At 37.4% G+C, this 19,438-nt stretch overlaps 1 long non-coding RNA gene across 1 annotated transcript in view; it reads right to left on the bottom strand.

The window, feature by feature from the left end:
* Window positions 1–19,438, bottom strand: part of LOC122792947 — a 76,964-nt gene that overhangs the window by 48,013 nt on the left and 9,513 nt on the right. Inside the window, exon 2 of the long non-coding RNA XR_006363431.1 lies at window positions 5,336–5,372. This is a non-coding gene — a long non-coding RNA (uncharacterized LOC122792947). The remainder of the gene's footprint in view (window positions 1–5,335; window positions 5,373–19,438) is intronic.

Raw genomic sequence — 19,438 nt, 5'->3', positions numbered from 1 at the left:
TCATGAGTCACGAAGCCTGTTTGGAGGCTGCAGTTAAATAGTAATTCCAGAGGCACTGATAGGTCCTGTTTCATGCTATTTAGAAGGCATCCTGGGATATTATCTGGGCCCATTAATGCAGTGTTCTTGGTGTTAGAGAGAGCATTAAGGACCTGTTTCATAGTAATAGTAGGGTGAGTTATATGTGATGATATTTCCTGAGGGAAGGTTGGGGGGGGGTAAAGTTGGACCTGAATTTGTCAGCCAGGAGGTTTGCTATATCTTCTGGCTCAGTATAGGTGGTTCCATTTACAATGAGCTCTGCACACAATTGTGTATTGTCTTTGAGGTTGCAGACATAGCTAAAGAAAGCTTTGTGGTTTTCCTTGGCCTGGGAGACCAAATGTACCTCAAATTTGGCTTTGGTAGACTTTATTTGTCCTCGGAGTTGTTTGTTTAGTTTGATGAGAGTGCTTTTATCCTGCTGAGTGCTGCACGTCCTAATTTATGCCATGATTTGCTTCCTCCTGTTATACATCAGACTGATTCTGTGATTCCACCAGGGTGGCTTGATTTTTGAGTAAGTTCTGTACTTCTTCCTGGTGGGTACAGCTGCCTCTATGCGTCTATTAACATGCTTGTACAGGGGTTCTGTGAATAGTTCTGCATAGGCAGCAGTATTCCCAGGGTTTATGGGGGCTTGACAGTTTGCCAGGTTCTCACTTAATAACAGGAGGTTAGCCTTAGAATACTTCCTGAATATGCCAGGTTTAGCTGGGAGTCTAGGTTTTATTTTTACTTCAAAGGAGACCATTTTGTGGTCTGACCTTACCAGGGAAGGCATTACAGTAGGGGTGTGCAGCAGTCTCCCATATTAGTGAGGAACAGATCCAGTATGACCGCACACCAAGTTGGTGTATTGACTATCTGGTCCAGGGAATTTGTGCTTACAAAATCCAGGAATCTCTGTGCATGTATGTTTGGGGTTGCATAGGATTCCCAGTTAATAGTGGGGGTAATTAAAGTCACCCATGAATATGGTATTGTGTTGAATGGTTAGTGTTTCAAATAAGTTTAAATACATGGTATAGGTTTCCTGTGTCTTAAAGTGGGACCTATAGCTTGCAAGGAAGTGCCATTTGATTTTACTTATGGTGATTTGGACATGGAGCAGCTCAAATGCATTGTCCTGTTTGACCAACATTGATGTCTATTTATTTTTGATGTAAATAGAGACACCTCCACCTTTAGTCCCTGCCTGTGAAGTAGCTGGCCTAAATGTGTGGAAGGCATTATAACCTTGCACTGTTGGTGTGCCCTCCTCAGCTTTAAACCATGTCTCAGTGACTGCATAGAAATAAGCATTCTCTAGGGTAAAGAGAACTTCTAGGGAGTGGAGTTTTTTGTTTAGACTCCTATCATTGAGCAGTAATACCTTTAGATTTTCTTGGTTTTGATTTGCTATGTCACAAGTATTTTCAGTTTGGCATTGCCTAAAAAAAGGCACTATGGGGGAAGACAATGTTTTAACTAATATTTGAAAGCCTAGAGGGGAGAGGTGCAGGCCATTCCTGGCAAAGCAGCATGGTCTGTTGACCATCTCCTTCCATGCTGACAAACATTGCACCCCCTTAAAATGACACCAGAAACTAAGCCAATTATTAAAGTCAATCATCTTTTATTTGTATTGTGGCATCATCCTTGGAGAAGGTAAAATGCTGCTCAATGCTAGGCTCATGCCAGCATGAGACACATATTCTGAGTGCTCCATGATGTCTCTCTTCATATAGTCTAGGGAGGTACATCTCAGGCCATTTACTCCCACATGGACTATGACTGAGTCATATTGGTAATTGTGGTCCAATGACCTGAGTGCATGCATAACGTGGTGGATCCTAGCCCCTGATAAGCAACTGGCCATAACTTTCTCCTTACTCACCCTAGTGAGAGGGACATCAGTGTGTCTCATGATGGAGTCTCTAATGATTAGAATGTTGGATTGTGTGGTAGCTTGCCTTATGGCCTTAGAGGTAGAGGCTCTTTGAGATGCAGCTCTATGTGTTGATGTGGGTGTTGTTTTGAAAGAGCTCATTAGGGGCTGCTGAGAGTATTTGCTATGTGTACTTTGTCTTGGAAGTTTTTGTGGTTTAGGAATGTTACATGTAAGTGCCTCAGCATATGTGGGTTAATATGTCTACTTTGAATTGTGCATGATGGGTGCAGCATTTGTACTACTGACAACCTTATTGACATTAGGAATACTTTTATGTTAGAGCTTCGCCTCCAATGACATTGTATAAATACATCTCTCACATACCATATCAGTTTGTTTGAGAATTAACTGTTTGTCAGTAAACATTAGACAATTTCTGTATTGCATCAGGATGCCCATATCCACCAAGCTGGTAAGAGAAACAGTAGGAAAGTCCATATCCATGTCAACAGACCCTTTTTTATTGATTATACAGCTGGAGTGAGAATATCAATCATTGTCAGGAGTATCCAGTTTGCAACTATGTGGACAGTGCTTGTCACTGCAAACTAGATGTCCTGTGTGCAACAAGGTATTGGAGAAATTTCAATTGTGCTTTTACAGGAAAAATGCACTCAAGGTGTCTGAGTCTGTAGAGAGCACTGCTAAACACTTGAGGGGAAACTAATATGTAGACCCTGAAAATTTAAGAATGCAGTATTTAGGCAGATATTCTGAACTCATAAACAAATCAAGCAGTGCATACTGAAAACAGATAATTAGCTTGTCAAGGATGATGAAAAGAGTGGAGTTGCATGAATGGCTACTGCCTGGCTACTACTAATGCTGGTCTCACCACAGCTTCACTCTGTTGAGATACAATACTCCTTTGCTTCTTCTCTCACCAGAAGCAAAATGTTATTACCAATCCCAAGAAGAGAAGCAGGCCACAGCCTGTTTGGTGATCCACAATCTTGTCCCAGATGATGCAAGGGTCTGTAGGGTTGTAGCCTTTTCCTGGTAGATGCCTTGGACAGTAAACAGACCAATTAGGAATGTTAAGCACAGACACTCATTCTCCAAACAGAAACAGTCAGGAATCAATGCACTGCTCCTTCTCTCACCAGGACTGGAATATAAGCACAGATTCCAATCTGTCAACTATAAATCAGGTATTAAGCTTTCTGATGATCAGAAGTCTCCAGGAAATAATGTCCTTATATTCCTTCTCTCACCAGGAGAAAACAGAAGCACTGGTCCCAAGATGACTACCAGGAGGCAGAATATTGGGTCTCCAATAACTGTTGGTCTTGCAACAGATGTTTAAAGGAAAGATGAAAAATGTGGTTTATCCTAAACACTGCAGTGTGCACTAAGCTACAGATGAAAAAGGGTAACTTAAGTTTTAGCTGTCTAAGTGGAGAGCCAAAGAGAAGAGGTTAATCTCAGTCCAGCTAACTTTGAAAAATAGTTTGAAATTAAATTACTTAATTTAGGTCATAAAGATTGTATCTCACAGGTCTCGGTGCAGCCAGAGACATAACGTCTGTACTAGGAAGCCTTCTGTATTGTCTTTAGCAGTGAACTAATTGCTACTCTGGAAAGGTGGAAGTTTGAAATTCTTTTATGACTTCCAGGAGCTGCAACAGATCTTAGCAAAGCTGTGTGTGTGTGTGTGTGTGTGTGTGTGTGTGTGTGTGTGTGTGTGTGTGTGTGTGTGTGTGTGTGTGTGTGTGTGTGTGTGTGTGTGTGTGTGTGTGTGTGTGTGTGTGTGTGTGTGTGTATTATTGACACATATGTGCTAGATTGTGGTTCAGTTGCTAGTAAAGGGGGTAGTATGGGAACCAGAAGTCAGATGACCAGGTATGTGTGATGTCATTCTGTAATCCAGGACTAAAATGATGTTTTATATGAGATAGAAGTCCCAATGTAGTCTGCTTTTGAAACCTGACAAAGAAGGAAGACTACTCATTGACTTCAACCTCCCTTGCTTTAGTAAGTAACCAGGAAATAGTAATTCTTTGGATCAGTCAGGAAAATATAGTGAGATTAGTTAAATCCTGTTTTTCTGTAACTGTGTGAATCTATATACATTTCCTGTGATTGAAACTCTGGTATTTATTGTAAATATGTATTTAGTATTTTCATGTTGTTTTATTATTTATTACTAAATATATTTACATTTTTCATTGTAGCTGGTCTTTTAGACAATATTTTATGCTTTGAGACTGCTTATATTTATTTGGTGACACTGTGGCTGCTCCTGAAATCCTTGCTGTTGGCCAACATTACCATTTGTATTAGTATTAATTTCACTCAGTATAATTGGGAACCTTTGTAAGAGCCTTAGAGTATCTGGCTTTGGAGTGTCCTGGTTGTAGTATCTACCTTATAGTCTGGGCAGAGGTGCATAGCTGGTAAATATGTGACAGCCTTTCCCAGGTGTGTGTGTGTGTGTGTGTGTGTGTGTGTGTGTGTGTGTGTGTGTGTGTGTGTGTGTATGTGTGTGAAAATCAAATCTCAAAGAGTGTGTGTGTCAGCTACTTGGAGCAGGGACACAGTGCACTGGTTTCACAGAGAGGGTGGTGGAGGACTTGGCCTGGGACACTTGGCTGAGGACTCAACTCTACAGTGCCCTGGATAGAGAGAGGGAAACCCAGCCCCTAGACTGAGTGTGTTCCCTGAATGCTTTTAAGGGAAATTGTGCTTGGTGCAGGGAGCTGCATCTGAAAATACTGTGTGAATCAATTTTTGTAATATGTGAACATCCCTCTCTAGTGTCAGTGGTGAGGATTCAGGCTCCTTGACTACTGGCCCAGAAGAGGGGACATCACAGGCAGGACCTTCAGTTTCTCTTTTTCTTTCATGGAAGGCACACAAGTTTCTGTCAATCTGCTGACACCCTAGGGCTTGAATGTGATCAGCAGTGTAGGACTTCTGAAATAGAAACTCTCTGCACCTATAGGCGTATTTGTAAAGTGGAAGTATGTTGACATTCTCTCTATGCAACATGACACCGCTGGACATGCAACAGAGGAAGGCTTAAGGAGAAAAAAGTCCTCCTTGGCAGTTTGAACAGGTGACAAGGACCTTGCCACAAGTAGTTAGGCCTGCATGCCCTCAAGTCTGGAGGCAGAGGACTCTACAAAATGTAACATAAAATGGAAAAGGAGATCAGAAAATCTGGCATGGAAAATATCATGGGTGGGTGAATCCCCCAATGAAATTATAATAAGAACATAATAAACTAATGTTAAATGTAGATCATTTTGTAAACCTTGATTATAGTTGCCCTATAGTGTTAATGCTTACTCAGAGCTACACATGTGCATAACAGATGTAACATTTAAGTATTATGACAAGGTAAGAAGGTAGATAACTGACCTGTGTATGGATCACACATGACTGACAGGATCAAAACCTGGAATTAAAAAAAAAAGGAACATAAGTCAAAGCTAAAAATACATTAAAATAACTGCATGACTGTCATTATCTTTGCATACTTATTTCATAAAGTGCAGTCAATATGCAGTGTACAAAAGATGATTTGTTATGCCATTAAAATATCACCAGCTTGTGGCACAACAATCCACCCAAGGTTACCAGGTGTGTTACACTGGAGGATTAAATCAATCTCTTTAAACACATTGCTGAGTAACTACTGTTTGATCAAGGCGTATTCTTCCATAATTATCCTTAAATGTCCTACCATTTAAGGATTAAATATTTTGAAACAAATACTTGGAAACTAGGTGGAAACAGGAGGCAATTGCTGACTTAGATGAGGTTCCTTTTGATTATCAGCTATAGGCCACTGAGTAAAAATCCTAGTTTGTTATGATTAACTAAGAACAAGCTTTCACCTGAGGCTTTTCTCAGTTTTAAATAGAAAAAAAAGTAAGTTGAAGTAAAACTTTCCCAGTTAGCAACCCACAAACAACAAACTTAGTTTAACATTAATAAATGTAAAGATCCTGAAGGAGAAAGTGCTTCTGTGCTTGCAAATCATATTTGCCCAGGAGGAAGATATAGCACGCCCATGGCTGAGGCCAACTATTCAGAAAAATCTAACTCCTGACATTTTTCATTAGCGGAGTATTTGTGGGATGAAGGCAGTGCAAACCAAAGGAACACTATTTTTTTATTTTTATTTATTTATTTGATATTTGTTTACCAGAAAGTCCACTGGGCCTAAGCGAATCCACTTTCAGTGGAGGTCAGGGGAGAAAAGCTCCAGCATGTAAGAGTTACAGTAGTTACAAAAGTTAAAAAATATCTTTTCATTTTAGGGTAACAATATAAACAGTATTTATTTAGATAACATTTGTTGACCAGAAAAGTCCAACTAGGACAGAGCCTATTTTCAGGGGATGCCCAAGGAGAAATATTCCAAACCCATGTTTTTGGGAGGAAACCAGATCACTCAGAGGAAACCCACGTGAATGCAGGGAGGACATGCAGACGCTGCACAGAAGGCACTCCAGCAGAGAATCAAACCTGAGAACCTCTTGCTGTGAGGCTACAATGTTAACCGCTGCACCACTGCACCGACCAAATTACAAATTAGCTTTGAATGGAACTTAAATACATACAACTTGTACAAAAGAGAATTGTATACTATGATTAGAAATGTAGAAAAGGTCCTGATAGGAACACAAGATAAGCACAGGATTGATTGGTGAGCACATGAAAAGGTCTTATGAGAGAATGGTAAAGGGTGAGATAGGAGTTAAAGAAGAAAGGGGAGATGGAATTGTACAGTGAGGATGGGAGGAGAGAGTAAAGTCAGGTAGGAGAAGATTGAGTGGAAAACTGATAAGAAATAGGAGAGTTATGTAGTAAATGGTTTGTCAACCTGGGGATGAGCAGGGGCAGGTCCAGAATTTAGAGGGATGTTCCTTAAGTGAATGTTTAAAGGCTGAAGGTGTGTGGTTGGATCTGGTGGTTAAGGGAAGGGTGTTCCAGATTTTTGCTATGAAGCAGGAGTATAGATTTTGTTGGGCAGATAACCTGGGATGGTGCACAACTAAAAGTTGCTTATTTTCTGACCTAAGCAATCCAGTGGGTGCATGGGAAGATGATGTTGAGAGCCAGGCAGGACAAGGGTATATGAATGATTGTGTGAGACATTTTAAGTTGTAGGAAAATTAGGTATTGGGAAAGTTCAAGGCAATTTAGAGAGCAAAGTGGTATGCAGTGCTGTGTGGAGTACTGTGCATGCCTTCTATGGAAGGTTGGGCATCGGGCTGGCAACTCAACACTGTAAAAAACTCCACTGCCAATCATGAGCAGACAGGTGATCTGTTGTGGTGACCTCTAACCGGGAAAAACCGAAAGAAGAAGAAGAAGAAGAAGATTGTAACAAGTTTTGAGCTTAGTTTTGAGGTTAGTTTGAAAATTTGTAAGAACAGGGCCACCATATAAGATAGTGGGGAGAAGTAGGAAGTGGCAAGAGTGATTTTTGTGGGTGGGAAATGTTTGCACAAGTAGAGAATACAACCTTTTTGGTGTGTTTTCTTAATACTGTTTTGAATATGGAGGTCAAATTTAACATGTTCATCAGTGGTGACACCTAGAAGTTTGGTACTGGGAACAAGTTCTATTTTAGTGTTGTTCTCTGAGAGAATAGTAAATTGGCTTTTATTTAGGGAGGGGGTTTTGGGGGTGAAAATTAGAAGTTTAGTTTTAGCAGGGTTGAGTAGTAGTTGATTGTTAGCAAGCCAGCTTTCAATGGAAGCGAAAGCTGCTTGAGTGATTTGTTGAAGGTGAGAAATAGAGCTGGAACAGCAAATGACTGAGGGGTCATCTGCATATTGTATGAGTGTACTCAGTGGGATGGAGGTATGTACATTAGTAAAGATGTTGAATAAGAGGGGGCTAAGGATAGAGCCTTGGGGAACTCCAGTTGAGGTATTCTGGAAAGAGGAGATGGAGTCTTGCCATTTAACTACCTACTCTCTATTAGATGGATAGCTAGCAAACCATCTGATAGAAGGAGGAGAAAGTCCAAGGTCATTTAGCTTCTGAATAAGAAGGTGCTGTGGAATAGTGTTGAAAGCTTTAGAAAGCTCTAGGAACAGAGAGGAGACATGTTTGCCAGAGTCCCATGATTTATTAACAGTATCGGTGAAAGATAGAAGAGCAGTAGTATTAGTGCCGTGATCAGGTCTGAAGCCATGCCATGTAGGTGTAATAAACTGATTTTTGGAGGTAGTGGAGAAGGTGAGAGTAGATGCAGTTTTCAAGGAGTTTGGAGATGGGTGACAGAAGGGCAATGGGCTGGAGGCATACTTCTCAACTACACAGCTTTATGCAGAATGTCCAGATTTTTGCCTCATACTTTTGGTCCGTTTTTCACAAAATTATGTATTTATTTGGCAAATTAGTGGCAAATCATTAAAGACTGAAGTTAGAAAATAATGACAGACATTTGAGTTTCAGACTTGAAACCCTTCAGAAAATTCATGCTAATGCAAAACCTCTAATTCTATCAACTTTCTAAGTTTGCAAGAGCAATATTTAAAATTTGTCCCTATTTTGGGGCCTTTTATTATGGCTTTGTTCAGATTTCTTGCTCTTTGAGAGTATGGCCGGTAGGTGGACATTTGAATGGAGTTACTGCCTTTGTGTAGAGGTATAATGAAGGATTTTTTACAGAGTATTGGAACGTAAGCATCTAAGATGGATCTGTTAATGAGGATGGATATAGGATAGGCTATGGATTCAGCTGACATTTTGAGATATTTGACTGGGAGGTTGTCTGGAGAGATAGAGCATGGTTTGAGTTTGAGAAGGAGCCTTTTAATAGTACTTGTGGAGACAGGTTGAAGTGTAAAAACATGATTAGTTGTGGGAACAGAGGTGTGAGGGTGAAAGGGTAAGTCAAGGGCAGAAGAGGAGGATAGAGAGTTAGGGGGTGGGGTATGAGAAATGGAAGGGCTGTATAGGGAAATGGGGAGAGGGGGAGAGAGTTTGCAGTGATGTTTTGTATACATTCAATGAAGTGTTTGTTGAAGATGTTAGCTAATTGATCAGGGTTTTTTCGGGAAATGGGGTGGGGTTAGTTTTTTTTTTCTGGGGTTGAGGAGTGAAGAGATGGTAGGCCAGAATTGAATTTTGTTTAGTAGTAGATTGTAGTGTTATATAGTAGTCTTTTTTGTCTTTTTTTTTAGATTTTTTTGGTTTGGTTATGCAGTTGTCTAAACTGTAATAGATCAAAGGAGGATTTTGATGTACACCATTGTTTCCAGTTCTGTCTCTGATTTTCATCAGATCTTTAGAAGTTTTGGATAGCCAAGGAGTGGAATTGCTTTTGATTCTTTTCCTACATATGGGTGCTAGGTGCTTTAGAATGTCCAGTAAGGTTGAGTTGAAGTAGTTGACAGATTCATCTAGAGGGGGTATTTTGAGAATGGACCAGTTTATGTCTTTTAATTTTTTAATAAGTGCTTGTGGATCAAAGTTAGCTGTATTCCTTATGGCTTTGTATTGATGTTTTTTAAAGGGATGAGAGAGAGAGAGAGACCTGAGAGCAAAAGCAGGAAGGTGATCACTTAGAGTGTCAGGGAGGGATGCTAGAATTAAAATATTCGGATGGGTCAGAAACTATAATCCAGTCAAGTATGGAGCCCTGGCTGTTGTTGGTGGTGCATCTAGTGGGGATTTTAATAAGTTGAGTGAATTTAAGTAGGTACCCAGGGAAGCTTTGAAGTCCATTAATGACCTTTAAGGTAACATTTTCATCCTTACTTTTTCTCTGCAACATTGAAAGATGACAAACTTGAGATTGCTTGTTTCTCCATTGAGAGTTTGACTGGAATATTAATTGCTGAACAATCCTTTTGCAAAAGCAGGCTGGGCAATATGAGTCCAGTCTGACATTTTGAAAAATCTATTTAAGTTTCCTGCACTTCTTGTGTTAGGGAAAGTGTTTCTAATTCAGCCACTCTTTAAAATACTGCATCCTTGTTCTGGGCTGTGAAAAGCAAAGCAGGCAAATAAGATGCTGATTTAATGCCTCTGTTATTCAGCCAGGTACTGTGTGCTTTCTGTTTTTTTTTTTTTATTACTATATTTTTTTGTATGTTTGATGGAAAATAGTTCATCTGCCTAATCTTTCAAATTTGCTGCAGCATAGGATTCTAGCTCTCCCACTGTGAAAACAGAAATTCAGCAGACAAGGCCAATGGACTTTTGTGTTTCTGGGTAAATTTTAGTAACTGACTAGTAGGTGCATTGCCTGGATGCCAGGAAAAAGAAATACAGAGGACCTGAAAGGAAATCAGTAACAAACAGTGAGAAAAAAAAAAACACTGACTGGGAAAAAGTACTGCAGTTGATCAGCAAAAAGCAGTGCAAGCTTCAGACATGACTTCCAGTAACCTAGAGGAAAGCATAAGATAGACTTGGTTAAAATAAAGAAAACACTGATGGAGTATATCGACTCAAACAACAATAGGCTGGAAAAATGGAAGATGATTTAAATAGATATTCAGAAGAGGTGAAAAAACTATAAAAATCAGAGGTCAAAATGAAAAAAAGGCTGGCCAAATATGAGGCTGCTCAAGAAAAGATGTTTCAAAAAAATAGAAGAATTAGAGGACAGAGCATGTAGGGAAAGCCTGAAATTTTCAGCTATACCAGAGAGGCTGGAAGGAACAGACTGTATTAATTTTATGAAAATACAAATAAGCAACTGGACTGGTATTCCACAGCAAGAGTTGTTAATTGAAAGGACACATCATGTGTATGCTCTAAATCTGGCTATGGTAAAGCAACCTAGGCCTTTAATGGTAAAGATGCAATCCTACCAGCAGAAGGAATGGACTCTGACAAAACTGTGGCAGAAAGACAAAGTAATAAAAGTGGGAAACAGCAGAGTGTTTGTGGAGAATGATTACTCATTGTACATCAGGCAGAAGAGGAGTAAATTTATTCTACTATGGAATGTTGAGAAGCAGGCATAAGATTCAAACTGCTGTACCCAGTTATCTTCAATATATTCTTCCCTGGAGGGACAAAATAATTTTTTGGTGAAGTACATGCTAATGACAAAATACAAAAATATGTCCAACAAAAAGTGAACTGTGAAACAGAAGGAGATTCAGCTTCTTGTTCTTCTGGGATTAAAGACCACAGATAGACCGTGCTAGTGAAACCTTTTCCAATGTTTCAACAAAAAATACTGGAGAGAAGGAAGGGAGCATGACAGCTGACTAGAAGAATCAAGAGTAAATTGGAAATGAAGCAGAAACAGGATTTGAGAGATGCATATGAACAGGAATAAAACCAGTATTTGAAAATTGATAAATGAGGGATTACAATTATATAATTTATATGTGTGTAATATGACAGAACAAGAACATCTGGAAATATTGAACTTTTTTAGACTTTGTTGGATTTGTGGGAGACTCTAGAGTATATGCCCTACTTCACGTCATTAATGTTCAGGAGTTAGGGGAGGGGAAGAGGAAGGAGAAAGTTAACTGTTAGTAAAACAAAATTGTTCTTAATGGTACTATTTTTATAGTGTATGATTTTATTTGCATGCTATAAAGTTCTTTCAGTTGTTTTTAAGTATAATGGAGATATTATTGTAAACAGGTGCCTCTGCTTTATTTTCTTTCTCCCTTCTTCTCTCTTTTTCTTTGTTCAGTTTTAAGAAATGCAAGCACTACAATGTAAAAAAGTCTGGTTAGAAGAGCATCACAAAAGAAAAATTAATGCACTTTTTCTCATTATTGCATAAGGGAATGACTGGATTAAGGCCCTTAGTGTGATCTAGTAACAATTTTAAGAGAAAACAGGTAAATGAAAAAGGATATTGAATATTATAAGGCTTTTTCTAGCAAATAAATGTATCCTTAGTAGCAGTTCTGTATCTGGTTCTCATGTCTCCATGGACACAATATGATAAAGAGAAATTGGCTAAAAAAAGAGAAATTAGCTAGGAGATAATGTTCTCTGAAACCATTCAGGTGTTTTCCCAGCTGGGAGAGCTATAAAGATAAGACAAAACCAGGCAATACTTAGTAGAAGCATAGGCTACAACATGTGTCTTAGCATTCTTTTAGGTTACCTCAGCTCTGTGAGTGTGGCTGTCAGTTTGGGATATTTGATCCTATTAAAATGGGTAAAACTCCAATATTTGCAGATGTATATAGCTTTGCGTATTAGTATTAAGTTGAGAGGTTTTGGGGGTATTGGGGTGGGTTTGTTTTTTGTTTGAGGGCTTTCAGTAAAACAAAAAGTTTTGTAAGATGTGACATAGGCTCAAATGGATATGACAAGAAACAACTGTATAAAAGTTCAACCTGTCAAACAGTGTATGCATGTAACACAAAAGCTGGAACTAGATATTTAACAAAAAAGCTGTTATACTTAAAAGGTGAGAATAATAACTTTTTAATACAAATATGCTTTCTGTAATGTTTTTATATGTCAACAGTCTCACATATAAATACAAAAAAGAAAGAATAGAGAACAGTATTAAAAATGTGGAGTACAAATAGCTATGTTACAATAGACACACCTGGAAAGAACTGAACATGTGAATTTGATAAAGAAAGGGTTTCAGGATGTTTATTCAGCAGAATACCTGGGACAAAGGAAAAGAGGAGTATTAAATTAATTGCAAGAGCAGCTCCAATAGTGATAGAAGAAGATAGATAATAACGGTAGATGTGTAGCTCTAAGGGGTTACTGACAAGGGAGGAAGATTACATTGGCATGTATTTATATTCCACCTAAAACTGCTATAATGGAGCGTAAAAAAATTCTGGGAGAAATAATCAACTTTCAGCAATAAATATTCCTTATAGATGGGGGCTGGAATTTGATTTTCAGAAGTGAAGATGTGTCTGGGGGGGCTCAGAAGGGGAAGTATAACAAAGAAAGGTAGACTTTTGAAGAAATATATGAAAATATTTGTCATGGAAGATGTGAATTTACATATTATTCCCCAAGATACAAAAACTGGGCTAGGCTAGACAGAATTTACATTTCACAGGGACATGTGCATTTAATTTAAGGTCTTGATACGCATCCGATAACTGTTTCAGATCATGTTCCAATGTTTGTTTCTTTCAGCTTTTCCTGGTTAGGGGTCGCCACAGCGGAAGTCCGGTCCGCTAATGATTGGCAATAGAGTTTTACATGCTGGCTTGCCGGGCCTAACGCACAACCTTCAATGAAGGAACACCCATTCATGCATGTTGGCACACAGAAGATGCTCTAACTGAGAATCGAATGGGCAACGTCTAACTGTGAGGTGACGACGCTACCGCAGCACCACCACTGCATAATAACTAAAATAAAAACACAGAGTAATGAAATAAAAAATGAAACACTGGCACTTACACACCTATCTGTTGAAGTCTGAGGAATTTAAGGAATGGGTAGTGAAAATTATTCAGGCGCTATTAGAAAAGATAGACATTTCTTCTGAAAATATAGCTAGGGAGTGGGATAATATTAAAGTGGAGTTTAAAAACAAGGTGGAAATAAAAGAAAGGGAGATATGGTTAAGATGTATCAAGAATTGTATTTAGAGGGACTGACAAATGTTAAAGTATGACAGAACAGGGGGAATCTCGCATAACAAGGAGAGGAGCAAGTGCAGAATTTTAAACAGAAAAGAAGGGATTACCTTGATACCTGACAAAACCAGAAAAGGGCATTATGGTGTTGTGGAACAGTTTGAGACAATTTTAGATCTTTTTGGGATACAAAATTAATGAAGCTGAAACAAAGGCAATATCGGTAAATTATGTACTCACCCATGAATTGGTTCAACAATATCCATATTTATGGGGAAGTGATAAAATGAACTATTTAGGAGTATGGATTAAAAATGATTCAGGTGTGGCAGCTAAGGATATGTGGGAATAGACTAAACAAAAGATAATACAAAAACAGAGAAATTGGAAGCTCTGTTGCATGGATATGGATAGTATGATACAAGCAGTTAAAATGTTTTTAGTTCCTTTAGTCTTATACACAGGTTAGACATGTTTTATCAATGAGAGGAGAAGTTGTAGATAGCAATTAATAAAGATCTGAAGGATTTTTTCTGGGAAGGGAAGACGGCAAGTGTAAAGTAGGATAAGCTGATTCTTCCAATAGAACATGGTGGATTGGGATTACGCGATTTGAAGGAGTATTTCAGAGCTACACAGTTAAAATTCCTATACAAAGCACAAGCAGAAACCTGTAATTCAAAGTGGAAAGGGATGATGATGAAACATAGGGAAGCTCAAGAAACAAGGAGAGACTGAGATTTTGGATGCAGATCTTTAAGGAGAATAATAATAATCATACAGAATATTATATTCATAAAATAGCAGAAAGTATTATAAGTAGTAAGTTAACACAGGAATAGAGAAAGGAGATTCTCTGATAGGGATGATTGCAATTAGGGATACTATCAATAGGCAAGAGGGGGCTGGAATTTATTGGAGAAAACTGGCAAAGGAACCAAGGTATTGGGAGCAAATAACTAGAGAGGGAAACGTAATGGAATGGGAAGATTCCAATAATTTATTTGGACTTCAGGTTAGGGATTGCCTTCCTTATCAAGGATTGATATCAGAGTATAGGCAAAGACAAAGAAATAAGGGGGTCCTAAATGAAAGACCAGCACTGGTAGAGTTTTTAGTAGACTCTAGAAGAGAAGCTGCTGTTAAAAAAGGAATAATTAGTAATGCATATAAAATATTGCATGATAACTATAAGAATTAATCAGAAGCGGTTAGAAAGGATTTGGAAGAGAGCTTGCATAAGCAATTCACAAAGAAACAATGGGGGAATACATGTATGCCTTCCAAATATGCAACACAAATTAGAAGATTAAGGATTTTTACTTAGAAATGTTTACATAGATATTTTTATACAAGTAAGCTCCAGAGAATTTTTCTTCATGTAGACTGCAAATGTTGGAGGTGTGATGGATAAGAAAGAGGTAATTGGGAACATATTTTCTGGGAGTGTGATGAGTTGGCACACTTTAATGATTCCCGGCAGACTGGTCTGTTGGAGATACTGGGTGAGCAAATTGGTGTAACTAGGGAAATTGTTTTTCTGAGCTATGATATAGAATCAGAATTGCTAGACATAGTAAGGCCTTGTTGAGTCTAATTATGGTGGCTGCCAAAAAAGCAGTTACTAGAAAATGGAAATCAAAGTTTAAACCAACTGTACTAGAAGTAGTGAATATAGTAACAGAGATAAAACAACTGGAATTGGGATCTTTAAAAAAAGGTAGGATAAAATGGGAATTGTGGGAACAATACATACAGGGGAGGAATAAAGTTTAAAAGAAGACAGGACTTGTATGAACTATATTATATTTGACTGACAACGATTGGGTAGATTATAAGTGATGTACAATTTTGTTATAATGTTTAGCAACAAACTGATAATGAAAAATGGACCATAACACATTTCTATAAGTAATTTACTTGCTCATAGTGGGTCTATTGACTCCAGTTCCTCTGCCTCTACCTCTAGTGATTCTCTTTTTTCCACCCAAGTAGTAAGGATGGACAGTCCATGCTCGACCAGGGAATGACAAACTGTGTTAAGAAAGAAATGGGGGAAAAGCAGAGGATGTTAGATTCACAATGGCAAGTGTTTAATCTTACCAGCAAAGTTTTTTCTGATAAAGAACTGGATGTACTTTCTAAAGATTTACATTCATACCCACAGGCAGACCATCCATCACCAACACTTTGTTTAATTTCAAGTTATATGTGAGGAAGCTTAATTTAAAGTAGATATTTAACAACATGAAATTTCCTCTAAGACTGGAGTCTTACAAGAAACCAAGTTTAGCCAACTCTCCCTTGATTAACACTTTAAATGATGTTTCTTCTTTGTGTAAATCTGATTTGTATAACTTACTCAGGAAACCAGATAATAGTTGTGGTCATTTTAAACATTGTTACAATTTAAATAGAGATGAGTTTCATGCTTTGAAACAACGGGTCTATATCATGAGATCAACAGGAGAAAATGTCGAATCTCATCTGTTTGACACCAAAATGTTGACCTCCAAGTTTCCCGAACGGCCAAAACACCGATTTCTTGGTTGTCTGTTCTGTGACACCTTCCCTTTCCTTGATTGTAGTGCGGTCTCGGAGTTAGAATATTTAGTTAGGGGTGTGTGGGGAGCACAGCCCCATACATTGGGGGGTGTGGGGGGTGAAGCCCCTTACTTAAATATGTTTGTTTTAGTGTGGGGTTGGTGTTTGGCCAACCGATTTCTTTGGAAAGAAAACATGTTTTGGTCATTCAGGAAAACTTGGAGTTTGACATTTTGGTGTCAAACAAGTGAGATTCGATATTTTCACCTGCCGATCTCATGATATAGACCCAAAACAGCTAAGTAGTTACTCCCATCTGAGATTCATGAAGGCTGATAAAGGTAATGGGTTGGTCATTATGGAAGCTACAGAGTACAATGAGGCCATTTATTCCTTGCTTTCTGATTCAAAAAGTGTAGGAGAGTGCTAAGGACAAAGTGAAGAGGAGTTACCAAGAAGTTGACCTTTCTCTTTTATATATGTTGCATCAAGTGTATGTTTCCATTGACTTGTTTTATTTTTTTTGTCAGTTGATCAACTCCAACTGGGTATGCTGTTTGGCATACCAAAAATACTCAAGGATTCTGTGCAACCTCCCTTCAGGCCCATTGTATGTGCACCACATAACAAAACTGTTCACATTTCCACTAAATTAGACACTGTATTAAACCCTGTAGTGCAAAATAGTGCTTTTTATTTAAAAGGTTCATGTTTTTTTTCTATATGAATTGAAAAATGATTCTTTTTGCAACGGTGAAACATTTCTTTGCGCTATAGATGTTTGCTTTTTGTACACGTCCATTGAACAAGAGGAAGGATTGGATTTTGTTAGAATGTATCTCAATAAATACTCTAATCATTTAGGCTTAGATATCGGTTCAATTTGTCAATTTTTAGAATTAGTTTCAAGCAACAATTTTTTTCTTTTTGAGGATAGAATTTTCCAGCAAATAAGTGACATAGTTATTGTGGCTCAAATAGCCCCCGCCTTCACTAAACTTGTTATGTGCTGGTGGGAATAAGAGTTTCTTTGTAAGTTACAAAATTACAAATCTGTCAGTTACTATAAAAGATACATTGACAATTTGTTTTTTATTTGGACTGGAGATACAGTTTCATTTGAAAACTTCCTTCAGCAAATTAACAACAATGTAGAATGGTTGAATTTTGAAGTGGGTGACAGAGGTAGTACTGTCTACTTTCTAGATATTGAGATCTCTATAGTTATTAAGGGAAAGTAGGTTTTTAAGTAACATCTTCTGGAAAAAGACCTTTGCAAACAAATATCTGTACTTTGATAGCCACCATTCTACCTTTGGGAAATACAACATATTCAGAGGTCAGGTCATTAGACTCAGTGGATTAATTAGTGATGATGATATTTTTGTTCAGGAAGTGGAAGCGCTTATTGATTTTTTTACAACATGTGAGTATCCATCTGATAAGTTGAAGATCATTTCTAATAATGTAAAAAAAAAGACAAAGTTTCCACGTATTTTTGAGGCAGGGTTTGTTCCCAGAAAGGCAAACAATGTTTCCAGTGGTGATGAACATCAACAATTTAATTGTTTAATTATTTGTTCCCTATACCAATTAGTATTGACTCACCAATGAAACATTATCATCAATAATTGGAAAATTATCATGGGCAGCTAAGATTTGTATCTTCATTGTAAGACAATGGGGCAAAGTCCAAATTTTACTTAAAAAAACAAAAAACAAAAAATCTGAAGTCAATTTTAGAGCACTCATTATCACAACAACAAGCTAGTGGGTCTGTTAAAAACATGTGGTACTTATGCCTGCCAGAACTGCATATTTTGTATGTACATTTTGACTGTTAGTAGTTTTCATTTTAAACATGTTAATTATGTTTTGGTAGCCAAAGATAGGATTAACTGTCAAAGTGAAGGGTTAGTTTATCTTGCTTGTTGCTCTGATTGTGATTTTTACAAGGGTAAAACCACAAGAAAATTAATATATAGAATAAAAGAACATGTACTTGTCATAAAGAAAAAAGACAACATTAATGCTTTGGCTAGGCATGCTCAGATTTGTAGGGATTTTAGAAAATTTTAATTTTTAGTCATAGAAAAAAAATAGCCAAGAAGAGATTTGTAGGGCAGTTCAATATACACTTAGAATTTTTAGAGTTAAAATGGCAAGTATTTTTACAAGCAGACCATGCACAGACATTAATGACTGTATTTCAAATAAAAGTATTCCAGAATACAAATGTATTTGTTTCAATCTGTATTTTTGTATTTTTGTACTTTTGTAAATAATTCTTAGTGGTTCTTTAAGTGTTTAACATTTTTAATTATTTGTTGGTTTTCATAGGTGTATCACCTGTGACATCATGAGATATTTTATTTAAATGTGAATATTTATTTTTATATGGTATTCTGATGAAGTTCCGAAGAGAACAAAAGCACTCATATTCAACCTCTCTTTTTTATTTTAACGAGTTACGGCTACTGTTTTCCTTTGTGTTTGAGTTTGTTTTTTTTTTCGATGTATAACGTTTGCAATTAGGATGTCAATATGGTCTGTGATGTAAAATACTTGCAGCTGGGATTATGTCAATATGGTTTGTTTTCATTTATATAAATGTATGATTGCCTATGTCATAAGTGATAATTTAATAAAGACATTTCTCAAAATAAAATACAATCTTCTCTCCAGGAAAAAAAAAACTTGCTGCAGCATGCATAATTGTTGATTTTGGTAGAATTTTACACCCAAAATATAAGTTATGTAATTATTTAATGTTCACAGTCATATAAAAATGTGTCCAGCAATTATAGCTATTTTCTTGAGTGAGAACATTTCAAATGGCTCATTGCGATCAAATGTAAGACAGACAGACACTGAGATGATCCCTCCCCACCACATGCCTCTCAGCTGACCCTAATTGTGCTTTGTCCTTCAAAAATGTTTGATTTTTCTGGTAAATCACTTAAGATTATTTTAAGTCAAGGAAGCCAGACATTATAGGATCATAACTTTTATTGTTCAGAAAATTCATGTTGATTTAAAAATCTTTCTCTGTATTTTTGTATTTATTAAGCGAATCAGGGTTATATTTAAAAATTACCCTGCTTTTAAGTCTTTTCCCTCTTTTTGTTGCCTTAATCCAGAATTCATGATTAAAGAAGTTGAAAGGTATGCACTGAGTCTTTTGTTTGTTAGCTTGTGTTTATGTGTGTGTGTGTGTGTGTGTGTGTGTGTGTGTGTGTGTGTGTGTGTGTGTGTGTGTGTGTGTGTCTTGTTTGCTAAGTCTCTCACTCATTTGCTTTATCTGTTTTTCTTTTTCTCTCTTTCATGTACTACTTTTTACTCTTTATTTACATCTTTTTTTTTTATTTTACACTCACTATAAAGCAAAGCTGCATTTAAAGAATGT

This window comes from Protopterus annectens, chromosome 2.part0, assembly GCF_019279795.1.
Source record: "Protopterus annectens isolate FY-2018-M chromosome 2.part0, PAN1.0, whole genome shotgun sequence".
NCBI lineage: Eukaryota > Metazoa > Chordata > Ceratodontiformes > Protopteridae > Protopterus > Protopterus annectens.
This window is presented reverse-complemented; position numbering and strand designations above follow the sequence as displayed.